The sequence below is a fragment of the Ipomoea nil genome, unplaced genomic scaffold (assembly GCF_001879475.1).
Source record: "Ipomoea nil cultivar Tokyo-kokei standard unplaced genomic scaffold, Asagao_1.1 scaffold2610, whole genome shotgun sequence".
Taxonomy (NCBI): Eukaryota; Viridiplantae; Streptophyta; class Magnoliopsida; order Solanales; family Convolvulaceae; genus Ipomoea; species Ipomoea nil.
In genome coordinates, this window is record NW_017619038.1 from 1,547,857 (window position 1) to 1,561,485 (window position 13,629).

General features: G+C 37.1%; 1 pseudogene; it reads right to left on the bottom strand.

Annotated features, from left to right (window-relative positions):
* Positions 1-3,133: 3,133 nt before the first annotated feature.
* LOC109154173 lies at positions 3,134-4,090 on the bottom strand (annotated as a pseudogene).
* Between the last annotated feature and the right edge of the window lie 9,539 nt (positions 4,091-13,629).

A 13,629-nucleotide genomic window follows, 5' to 3' on the forward strand; every position in this document is an offset into this window, starting at 1 on the left:
AAAAATAGTGTTTTTAACCGGAAAAGAAGACACATAAGAGTCAAACATGAGTCTGTAAGGCAGTTAATAGTGAATGGTGTAGTCACACTAGAATATGTGAAATCTGAGAGGAACATTGCAGATCCTCTAATGAAAGGATTAAACAGGAAAGTCATCCTTGACACGTCAAGAGACATGGGGTTAAAATAAAACGTAAGGAATGGTAAACGAAGCCATAAATCCTGTGTGCCCAGCTGAGGCATAGAAATGTGTGTTCAATAAAGCTGATGTGTGCACCAGAGTTCAAAACTACCCACTTCTCAAAGAGTTCAATACTCAGTTCACTCTTGAGAAGTAAGTTACTTAGGTCACTACGTGCCAGTTCAAGTTCTACACTGGCATTAAGATCGACTGATATTCCAGTCTCCACACTCCTTGAATGTGTGGGGGATTGTTGGAGGTTGGCATTCAAGAATGTGGTTTAGCTTTAAGTTTGGCTTTAAGACTTGTCCAACATTGGTTTCCTAGAAGGAAATATCCCACATTTTTAATACCACTCCAAATGGGTTCTTTGAAATGTTTTCAAGAGAGAGGAAAGAGGGAATCTCGTGCACGCTGCCGCCCGCCCGGCTCGTGGCGTGTGCAACGCGATGTGGTCAAAGTTTTGTTTTAATGTCCGACTTTTTCGCTTGAACTAGTCTACTCTGTCCCATTTTTGCGCTCCAGAAAGAGTCTTGTGGCCAGGAGAAAATCGAGCAGAGTAAGTGTGCGTAACCTCTCCACTCTTTGCGTTATTCTTTGTGGAGGTCGTGGGGAAGGCCGTTGGTTCGATATATTATAAATACCAGGCCTTCCAAGCCTCACTTTACAAGAATAATTCCAGTGCTAATACATATTCTCTCTGTGCAAAAGATATACCTGAGTTATTCTGTGTTTGCTGGTCGAAAGCACCCCGGTTAAAGACTTGCACGGTCTCCGGCAATAGCTTTTAAGTCAGTGTATACACATGTCACAGAAACAAATAATCCATACTCATTTCTTTTATCACAGCCTTAAACACACCATAAAATAAACCACGCACAACATATATATATATATATATATATATATATATATATATATATATATATATATATATATATATATATATATATATTATTTATATGTGTGTATTTATTTATTTATATGTATATATGTATATCAATGCTTAAATATTAAAAACATTTATATTTATATAAATATATACGGAGTATTTATTATTATTATTATTATTATTATTATTATTATTATTAGTAGTAGTAGTAGTAGTAGTAGTAGCAGTAGCAGTAGCAGTAGCAGTAGCAGTAGCAGTAGCAGTAGCAGTAGCAGTAGCAGTAGCAGTAGTAGTAGTAGTAGTAGTAGTAGTAGTAGTTAACAAGGGCAAAGTTGGAATAATTCAAGGTAATCTAAGATTATCTAAGAAAATGGAAGTAATCACATTGCCTTTAATAATATAATATTACATGATAATCTCATAACTTGAACCAAACAAAGTAATATAACATTACCAGACTCTGATTACCTAGGTAATCTAAGATGACATGAACCAAACGCTCCCTTAGTCTTGTAGGGGTACATGAAACAAACCCATAAAGTTTTTTACTATTTCAGGCTAGTGAACTTATTTCTTTCTACGCAGACTTGATTTATCATCATTGCCCACATTCTTTTTAGGTAATTATATTTGATTAATTTAAGTTTGCATTACTTTTAGTCATACACTCGTGCATATCAAGACCAAACCATAAATCTGTAAATTATTTCAATATTTCTTCCATTTTAAGTAGGTGAACTCATTACTCCAAGGAAGATCAAATTTCTCATTGTTGTTCACATTCCTTTAAGGTAACTCTACTCTATTTTGCTCAATCTTGCATTGTAAAAAGCACAAAAGCTAGATGTATAAGTGATTTATACCATTTTAGTAAGTGTAGTATCTATTAATTTAATTTGTTTTGTCACGATAGTGGAAAGAAATTTAAACTAATGTGTTATATTTTTGACTACTTTGAATGTAAAACTATATATATGATCTTACATGCATATATAAATATACTTGTCACCAAAATTGAAATATGCTGGTCCAACATCATGATCGAGGATTCATGCCTTTAGCATCAAAATTGAAGTTGTCAAGTGTGCATTTGTTGGTGTGTTGGGGTTTTTTTTTTACTAAAATAGGTAAATTTCATGAGGGATAGACACAAATGGGCAACTTTTAAAATTTGGACAAAAAAACTAAAACTCGTTTGAATAAAATTTGGACAAAAAAACCATTTTCTCACTCGAGTTTGTCAAATTTCTAAAAAAATAAAATAAATAAATAAAATCACCTAGCATACAACAAACGCAAATACAACTTGTGTTTGTCATACAAATATGAGAAACATACTTAATGTATTAAACCACTACGTAGAATTAATTAGTATATTGCAAGTACGACTTCTTCTTCTCCAACAAACGAAGCCATGTATGTCCACTTCTTTGTCATTTCTTGCATCAGATCCCTCCGTAATGTATGGTTCCATGCACAGTACTTCAGGAACCTACAACTCATTTTGTACTTCCAATTCACGTGAATTCCCATAGCCTCATGCTAGCACACAACTCATTGGTGCTATTTTATTTTAGAAATTTGACAAACTCATCGGTTGTGAAGTTCAATGCAAGATTTGTGCAAGGATGGTGCTGTGTGTGTGCATCGATTTAAGATTCCCTAAAAGAATTTGAAGACATTTTTTTGAGAGAAAATTTTGAAATATTAGTGGCAAGAATTTTATAGCAAAAGTGAGTGTTTGAAAAAATGACTGATCAGCTATTTTCCAGCTGGTTTGGCCAATTTTGTCTTGACCTTAGTGTTTAGTGGAAGAGCTTTTTTATTTTTTATTTATTTATTTTTTTTTACAGAAAACCAAATCATGATATTAACCAAGCCAAATGTAAGATCAGTCTCAGGATAAACATAATCAAGATACTCCAAGTGACAAGTAGACATACGTGGACAGATATTAGAGCTTTCAAGACTCTGGTCTATACATTTGTTGCATGAAATTTATATGGTAAAACCAAATTAAACCTTCAAAAGTAAGGACTGTAATGCATTGGTGCCCTGAACCTAAGAACCTTCCCATATCTCAGACTCATTCAGAAGAAGGGTCTCTTGAACAGCTTCAACGTAGCCACGTAGGCATATCCCTTTGGTTGCCCAAACTTATTAGTATGGATAGTAACTCTATTTACCGTACCACATGCCTGGAAGTGCTGCGGCCTTTCCTCTGGGGTGCATAAATATTCCACATTGCCAAGGAACGAGAATCCACTTCTTCCCTATTCGATTGGCTTGCAGCAGTTGTTATACAGTGGACCATGGTCGTCAAATGAAACTGCAGTAGAATTAAAATGATACTCCAATGGAGCTATAATGAAACTAGTGTGTGGAAAATGAAATTAAAAAACAAAGCTCATTCATCAACATATATTGTGATTATTGTCAAATGAAACTGTAGTATAATTAAAATTATACTTTAATGTTGTTATAATGAAACTAGTGTGTATGAAAAATAAAACTAAAATTCTGAGTCATACAATAACATATATTGTCAAATGAACCTAGAATGTAATTAAAATAGTACTTTAATATTACTATAATTAAACTAGTGTGTGTGAAAAATGAAACTACAAAATACAGCTAATGCAATAATATAATGTATATTATCAAATGAAACTGTACTAGAATTAAATTGATACTTTGGTATTGCTATAATGAAACTAGTGTGTGTGGAACATGTAACTAAAAAATAGAGTAATATTGTCAAATGATATTGAAGTATAATTAAAATGATACTTACTCCATAGACCACACTGCTACATGCACCATGGTCCACAATAAATTTGCCAGCAGAAGTAGGGTCTTGAACAGCACACATTTCCTTCTCACCTTTGGCCTGCATTTTGCAGAGCGCCGCCACCTCGTCTTCCATTTCCTTCAACCTCTTTTTCAACTCATCCAATTCCACACAGCTCCGGCCTCCGCCGCAGCGGCCATTTCCACGTCGTCGTCGCCACCATCCAAGATTTTTATTTTTCACTTAGATAAGATGAAAATATGTGTTGTTTCATCAAAATTATAGTTCATTCACAAGTTTTAGTTGAGGAATTTTTTTTTTTTTTGAGAAAAATTTGAAAAATTAGTTGCAATAATTTTATAGCAAAGGGAGTGTTTGGAAAATGATTAATTGGCTATTTTCCAGTTGGTTTGACCAATTTTGACAAACAAGGTGTTCATTGGCTATCCTCAAAACTCATAACACACAACAAATCTAGATTTTTTATTTTACAAATTAAACTAAAAAAAAAAAAAAAAAAAAAAAAAAAAAAAACAACAACAACATCAATGGAAAATACTACCAACTCAAGTCAAGAAATGAGTTAACTCCAATCATTGGTTCTTCATCTTCAATTCTCATTGTCTACCAGTTCTGAACTCACAATCTCACCGTTGACTAGTTATAAACTCACAGTCCCTAACCAATGCTATCAATACCGCCTTTGCTAATTTCTTTGCCGTTTTCTTTGCCTTTGACTAAGAAACATAGTCTCACCTTGTTGTTCGATGTGTCGGGGAATAATGTTTCACCTAGTAATTGCATACGTAACTGAGTCATGTTTTCCATGTCTTCATCAGTTGAATATAATGTTTTGTCAGCGGTCGCAAGTTCTGTAGACATATCAAGATCCCTTATGTGGTCTAAGAAACATAATCCCACCATGTTGCATTATTTAACATACATGTCCAGGAATAACATTCCACCTAGTAATTGCATGATATGCAGTCAGGCCATGCATTGCACGTCTTCATGAGTTGAATGACATACGTAACTGAGTCATGTGTCGGGTTCTGTAGACATGATGATCAAACGAGAGGTGCTAAAAATTGAGTTAGGTGTGTTCTTTGCATTTTCGTGAAGGATTTGAAGCTCCAAAACCAATTGGAGGCCGGACACGCAGCCAGCCAGTGTAACCCTTTCATTTGACGCAGTGCACCAGCCTTGCTCAAATCTTGCATCCAACCACTTCACCCATTTAACTCCAATCTATCATTCAACACACATAAATTAATCACAACTGAATCACAATCATTCACTAAACCTTTCAAAAATTAAGAACATAGCAACAACACGTACACCAGCAAATGAACACTCGACAACTTCAATTTTGCATCCCAATTCAAAACAAGTTATCATATATCTACAGCACCTCAAGGGTTCATTTATTTGACGACATCCTTTCCAAACTTTAGTAGATCTATAAGGCTTTGGCTGGGTAAGAATATAATTGCAAATGGGACATGGTTCAAGTTGTGCCATGTCCTACAAAGTCAAAAAAAAAAAAAAAAAATGAAACACAAAAATTGTTATACTAACATCTACAATACACATGAAAACTAGAATTCTAGGTAATTATATGTTCCTCATACAAAAAAAATGGTTGTTTAGATGGGTAAAACATATGTGGGAAGATAATGGAAGAGAAAATATAAGAAAATGAGCATAGAGATATATGATGGAAACTAGTGAAAAATAGGTTCTTAATCTTATTTTATTCTTTCAGATCAAATTCAAGTTATATGTTTACAATTAATTTTTATATTAAATTTATTGTTAATGTGAAATTTTGTATATTTAGACATATATTAAAAGTTGTATTGTTTATAAAAAAAATTAATTTAAAAATTTTGAAAACAATATTTAAGAAATTAAGTGGATAACTTTTTTTTGTTGTAAAATATTATACTATTTCTTGTGGCCATAATTCTATCCCACCATCCAATTTTCTAGGATCAATAGTTTAGGGTCTTTACCCTGTTGTATCTGTGTATTTTGACAATGATCAAATGAAAATGGTTTTTGCATGGGCTCTTACTTCTCTCTCTCCTATCTTCTTAGTTCTATGATATTGAATTGTATTATGATGTATGTTCCCACGAGAAAACACGATTTTTCATAACACATTATCAGCATGAGGTGTTCTATATCCTCGGTGAACCTAAAAAAGTGATTCCCATTTGTTTCTGCGTACATTTAATTCCAGTGTTCTTCGCGAAAATTCCCCGTCGAATGGCCAAAATCCGGTAATCATATGGTAGGGTTGAGGTCGTCTCTTCATCGCAACCAATTGAGGCGAGAGAGGGCGTGTGTCGCGTGTTGGAATAATTATTATTATTGTTATTATTCTATTGCTCATTATTATTTTTTATGGCTCATAAATATTTATTTATACTTAATAATGATATAATTCTTTATTGGTCCGTTAAAGAAGTAGCAGTTTCAACTGCTCATCAGATAACCTCTCATGTTGATGGAATCGTGAGATTGTGTTTTAACCATTCTAATTCTATGCTCCTCTCCCCAACCTTCCGAAAAACAAAACTAAAATCTCTCTTCATCAGAGTTCTTAGAGAAAGTAATGTTGAAGGTCTGGAGGGAGAAACCAAGTCTCTAGTTCAAGCATTCATTGATAAACAATGGAGCCAGGTATGCTTACAAAACGACATTTAAATACAGTATGTGAAAGGCATATGTTCTGAAGATCTTCTGTTCATAGAATTGACTTACATGTTGTATCAAGAGCCAGGTTGTAGAACATATATTTTTCCATATATTATGTTGAAAAAATCATGAATGAAATTGCATATAAGGTTGTATGTAGTTCGTACTTTTTATGGAAATAAACGAAGTTTAGTGAATGAAAGACCAGCTTACTTGTGGGATAAACGTTTGGGTCATATATCTAAGGAAAGGATTCAAATATTTGTAAAGAATGAAATCCTTCCTGAATTGGATTTTACTGATCTCGGTATTTGTGTGGATTGTATTAAAGAAAAACATTCAAACCACAAAAATAAGAATGCAGCCAGAAGAAGCACACAACTCTTTGAAATTATACACACTGATATATGTGGACCTTTTGATGTCCCAACATTCGGAAAAGAAAAATATCATCACATTTATTGATGATCTTTCACGTTATGGTTATGTCTATTTGTTGCATGAAAAATCTCAATCAATAATTGCCTTAGAGGTATTTGTGGATGAGGATGAAAGACAATTAAACAAAGGTGAAAATTATAAGATCTGAAAGGGGTACGGTGGTGAATATTATGGAAGGTATACTGAAAGTGGACAATGCCCAAGTCCATTTGCTAAATTTCTTGAAAAACGTGGTATTTGGGCTCAATACACAATGCCCGGTACACCGCAACAAAATGGTGTTGCAGAAAGGTGTAATCGTACCTTAATGGAAATAGTTAGGAGTATGGTGAGTTATTCTTCTTTACCCTTATCATTATGGACATATGCTTTAAAAACTGCCGCTTATTTATTAAACATGGTTCCTAATAAGGCAGTTTCAAAAACACCTTTAGAACTGTGGACAGGAAGGAAACTTAGTTTAAGGCACCTTCATGTTTGGGGATGCCTGGCGGAGATACGCATTTGTAATCCACATGAAAAGAAACTGGATTCAAGAACAACTAGTGGATTTTTCATTGGTTATCCAGATAAATCTAAAGGGTATAGATTCTATTGTCCTAGCCATACTACTAGAATCGTTGAAACTGGAAATGCTAAGTTCATTGAGAATGATAACATAAGTGGGAGCGTTGAACTACGAAAAGTGGGACTTAAACAAGTTACGATGAAAGATTCTCTGATATCTTCTTCTCAATTTGTTGTTCCTATGCGTCGAATTACTCTCCCTGGAGTTACTTAAATTTCTCATCCTGCAACGGTTGAACAATTTAATCACATGCCTGAACAACAAATTAATGATAAAGAGATTAATGATTAATCACTCCATGTTGAAGTTAACAATGAACCCACAAATGATATTCCTACAGAAGTAGCATTAAGAAGATCTCAAAATACAAAGGAGATCAACTATATCTGATGATTATATGGTTTACCTTCAAGAATCTGATTTTGATATTGGAATTGATGAAGATCCAGTTTCATTTTCACAGGCTATAAATAATCCAAATTCTACTAAATGTGTCGAAGCCAGAAAAGATGAGTTAAAATCAATGGAACATAATGAAGTATGGGATCTTGTTGAATTGCCTGAAGGTTGTAAGCCCGTTGACTGTAAATGGGTTTTTAAGACCAAACACGACTCAAATGGCAATATTGAACGATACAAGGCCAACGTGTTGCCAAAGGTTTTACTCAAAAAGATGGTATTGATTTCAATGAAACATTTTCACCTATTTCAAAGAAAGATTCATTTAGAATAAGAGTTAATCAATGATTTGGTCCATCAATTATTAGCGAACTGTCAATGTAGTCCCTCAATTGCTTATTCATCGATTTGGTCCCCGAAAATAATTATTTTTAGTCGATTTAGTCCCTCCGACCGTCGACGGAAGACAGCCTGAGGGACTAAATTGACTAAAAATAATTGTTTTCGGGGACCAAATCGATTAATAAGGCATAGCTCGACTCGCTAAAATGGATATATAATGAAGCGAGTTTGTAGCTTATGGGTTCACGCAGAGACCCTTTGATTCTAATCAAATATACTCTCCCACGGTAAATGGCATTAAGTTTCGCTACATAATACCATTGGTAGAATAATAAATTTAGATATGCAGTAGTTAATATTTATTTTGAGAAATCTCTGATCGATTTATAATCCCGAAATGAGAGAATGAGAATCGTAGCATGTATGGTATTAAATTACAATGGTCTTTATATGACCGGAAATAGTTAATAACTGATTGAGTATTTCTCCTCTTGAAGAAGGAATATGTATTAATTATGTGTCATTATGTACCCTTTAAAGAGTTGCGAATGCAGTTATTATCCTCATGAAGAAGGAATAATATGTGTTGGAAAAATAGCATTTTAAGTGGCTATTTTGTGGTACAATTATCAGTGGGGTCCACTCCCGATTTGGATAGGGTCAAAGTGGATTGATATATTGTACGCTCAAAAAGGATAATGAGTGAATAAGATATTGATTCTCAAAGTATACACATTAAGTTGGGAAAATGAAGGGAAAAAGATGAGCTTTTGCCCCACATTGGTTTGGGAAGAGGATTTGCCCCACTATTTATACAAGAGCCTTTCTAAGGCTTATTGAATTGTATAGCATAGAGGCTTTCTCTCGTGCGCAGGGGGTGAGGGGTGCAAATCAAATCCCAAACTGAGAAGGAAAGTGCACTCGTAGTAGTGAAGCTCGGAGTAAAATAGCGCGAACCATTCAAAGGTTTTGGACTGTTGCGAGATTCAATTCATCCAATTTTAATTTTTGAATTAAATCTCAAATAACGGTGGCTGTTTCAGGTGTTACAAATCGTGCATTAAATGTCAAGAGTGAACAAGAGTGACACAACACACAACTCACCTTTTCTTCTCCAAAACTCTACTCCTACTCCATTCTTGAAACACATCCTACTCCATTCTTGAAACTGTGTTCTACCCCGTGCTCTAGCTCGCCGGGTTCGTTCGTTTGGGTGCTCAAACGTCGAACCGTAGTACGTTTTATCCTCGAAAACCTAGGCCACAACGCTCCTAGCACTTTTGGGAGGTTGCAAATAAGGTTTTAAGGAAAAAGAGTGTATACTCGACTCGTACTTACCCTCTTTCTTCCTCTTCTTCTTTCTTGTTTTGGATTATGCTCTAAGCAAAAATCCTTGTACTATATTTCGTATATAGTTGTCGATTGGAATTATAATCTGAGGATTATAACTGTTCCATTTTGGTTGATATATATATATTTTCTGTAGATATATATATATATATATATATATATATATATATATATATATATATATATATATATATATATATATATTTATTTATTTATTTATTTATTTATTTGAGAACATTATAGTAAATTGATCCATATAACCTAAAATATAACCATTAACCAAATAAGGTAATATTATATTACACAATCCAAGCCAAACACATAAGGTAATCCTATTACGTAGGGTAATCCAAGAACATAGAAAGAATATAGAGAGCATTTAGAAAGACTAAATATTTTGCATTACTTAGATTTGCTTGTCATTTATTCAAGTGAGCTTACAACCTTAAAAGGGGGGGGGGGGGGGGGGGGGGGGGGGGAGAAACTCCTAGATTGCCTCCAATCGGTATATCGTGCATCAGGTTGCACAATGCATTGTGCGTTCTTGCCCAAAACGACGTTATTTTTATAAGTATTACTTTGCAATTTTGTTACAGTTTTTTTTTTTTTTGAAAAATATATGTGGTGCTTTATTAAAAATATGCCGAAATAATGTCAGGTGGGAGAAGATCCCAGTACATAGCAGCCGATTGCTGATATGCTGAAGTAGCTAAAGCATGAGCTATAAAATTGTCTAGTTTAGAAATAAAGTGGAAAGAACCAGACTGAAAATAAACTGTAGCTGCTCTGCAGGCATCAATGGCATAGCCGTCGTAAGTGCGAAACGTAGTAGGTGATGTAGTAAGATAACGTTGTAGCATTAAACAATCTGTATATATCTCGATGTTCTGCTCCCCTTGGTCCTTTAACCATGTCATAGCCTCCTTGCATGCTAATGCATCGGCCATAAGAGGTGAGAAACAATCCGGGAGTGGTGCACTGAAGGCCGAGACATACCCTCCATTCATGTCCAAGAGGATTGCCCCAACCGTAGCCTTGCCTGTATTTTGCATAAACCCAGCATCGATTCGATAGAGCCTCCGAGATGGCTCCTCCTGTACAGCATCGTGAGCCCCGAGTGGCGCCTGAGCGCCAAGATGAGGAGATTGCGTTGGCGGCAGTGCTGCGTGGCTTTGAGCTACCGGCGGATTTGCGTGTTTCCATGCATGCATTGCCGTGGTCGCAGCTGCCAGCAAGGTTTGTGGCCGTGGTAATAGTGCATTCCAAACCGCCCCGTTCTGTGCTCTCCAAATATTGTAGAGGATTGATGCTGCATGTAACATCCCATCAAAATCTAAAACATTTAGGAGTTCACCAAACCAAATATGAAAAACATTCGTCATAATATTGGGGATTGGAAGGTTGGATCGGTCCCAAATGTTCATTGCAAATTCACATAACACCAAGGCATGTATAGTGTCCTCTTGAGATATTCCACACATGGCACAATATGGGTTCACTTCAACCCTCTTTATAAGCAAGTTAGAGGTGGTAGGCAGTATATCACAAATGGCTCTCCATAGGAACATTCTCCATTTTGTGGGGATTTTGAGTTTCCACAAGGTTAACCATTTTGTAAAGGTCTCATTCTCATTCCCATAATTACCAACTATTAATCTGTAACCGTCTTTCACAGAATAAACTCCTCTTGGGTCCCCAGGCCAATACCAAGTATCATCATAATCCGAAGAGACTGGTATTTTTAGAATATTTGCAACATCACCAGGCTGAAAAAGATCAGTTAAGTGCCCGAGTGAAGTGGCTACGAGAGGGAGATGCCAATACAAGAAGAGTGCTTCTGGAAGCAAAATGCCCGAGTGAAGTGGCTACGAGAGGGAGATGCCAATACAAAATACTTCCACTCAATTGTGAAAGAGAGACACCGAAGGCAACGAATCTCATCTATAAAGGATACAATGGGACGGTTGTTAATCACGCAAGCCGAAATCAAGGATGAAGCAGTCAGGTTTTTCTCCGAGCTTTTTTCAGCCGAGAACAACCACGGCTTGGACAATCTGCTCCAGTGCCTGAACACGGCCTTGAGCCCTCAAGATGCTGACACACTCATGGCGCCACTCTCGCATGAATGGCCCGTTTGGTTCACGGAATAGGCCGGGAATGGCATAGCATTCCCAGTAATAGGCATATTCCTTTTGTTTGGTAACCATTTCTATTACCAGGAATAATATTCCTGGTAATAGCCTATTGCCTCAAATAAGGTAATAGCTATTACTAGGCCCCTGATATTATCCTATTACTGAACACTCAGGAATAGATTTTAGAATCTATTTTCTTTTTTACCCCTTTCTTTAACCTAATTTTTTTATCCTATATATAAATATATAAATTTATCCTATTTCACCACCGTTTTCGCCACCACCACCATCACCGCCGCCGCCGCCACCACCACCGCCGCCCCCACCACTGCCACCGCCACCACCACCACCACCACCCCAGCACCACCATCGCCACCACCACCACCATCGCCGCCGTCGCCGCCACCACCACCACCATCGCCGCCGTCGCCGCCACCACCACCACCATCGCCGCCGTCGCCGCCACCACCACCACCGCCACCAGAACCACCACCCAGCAGCACCACCGTCACCACCACCACCACGGCCACAACTGTCGCCGCCCCCACCACCACTGCTACAACCGTCAACCCCCACCACCACTACCACCCAGCACCACCACCACCACCACCGCCACCACCACCACCGCCGCAACCACCACCACCACCACCATCGCCACAATCACATATTTTTATAAGGGTATTTATGCCTTTTAAAATATATTTCATTTCTATTCCTTAAATCAACCAAACACTGTAATATAATTCCTAAAGTCTATTCCTTCCGCGAACCAAACAATAGAATATAATTTCTATTCTATTCCTTTCCTATTCCATTCCTTATGGAATAGTATTCCTATTATCTCAAAGTTCATTCCGTGAACCAAACGTGCTGGAAGAAGTTAAAGATGCGGTTTGGAAGCTAGATCTTGACAGTGCAGCCGGGCCTGATGGTTTCTCGGGGGCGTTCTTCCGTCACTGTTGGGAAATTGTGAAGGATAATGTCTTTGGGGCAGTTCAGGATTTCTTTCTAGGGGTACCTGTTCCCCGGGCAATGGCGAGTGCAGAAATCGTGTTAATCCCGAAGAAGACCCATCCGGACTCGTTTGCAGATTACAGGCCTATTTGTTTGTGTACCTTTATCAGTAAGGTTCTAACACGACTATTGGCTACGAGGTTGAATCCGGTCTTACCAAAATTGATTTCCAGAGAGCAATCGGGGTTTGTGGCGGGGCGCAATATCTAGGATAATATTCTCCTTGCCTTTGAATTGCTGCAATTTCTTGAAAAGAAGTGTCGAGGCTCTATTGTCATCATTAAACTGGATATGATGAAGGCCTTCGACGGGGTGTCCTGGCCTTTTCTTTGAGAGGTACTGAAGAAGTTTGGCTTCCCGGAGTTATTTGTCAATCTCATCATGCGAAATTTAAAGGCCCACAAGACTCTCAATACTGGTGAATGGCGAAAGCCGCGGGTACTTTCAGCCTTCAAGAGGTGTTAAACAAGGTGACCCGCTATCCTCGCTCCTCTTTATCCTGGCTTACGAGGCTCTGTCCCGATCCCTTATTCTGAATATGGGTGTTGGTCTGCTCACACCATACTCTACGGCCCCAAGCTGTCTTTTGATCTCACACTTAGCGTTCGCTGACGACATTGTTATCTTTGTAAATGGCACATCATCGTCTTTGAAAGCTCTAACAGACGTCCTGAATGACTATCAAGCATGCTCTGGCCAGAAAATCAATTATAATAAAAGTTTCTTTGTGACTTTGAATTGGTGCACACGTAGAAGGACGAGCGAGATGTTGCGACTTCTGGGCATACAACAATCTGCCTTACCATTTCGTTAT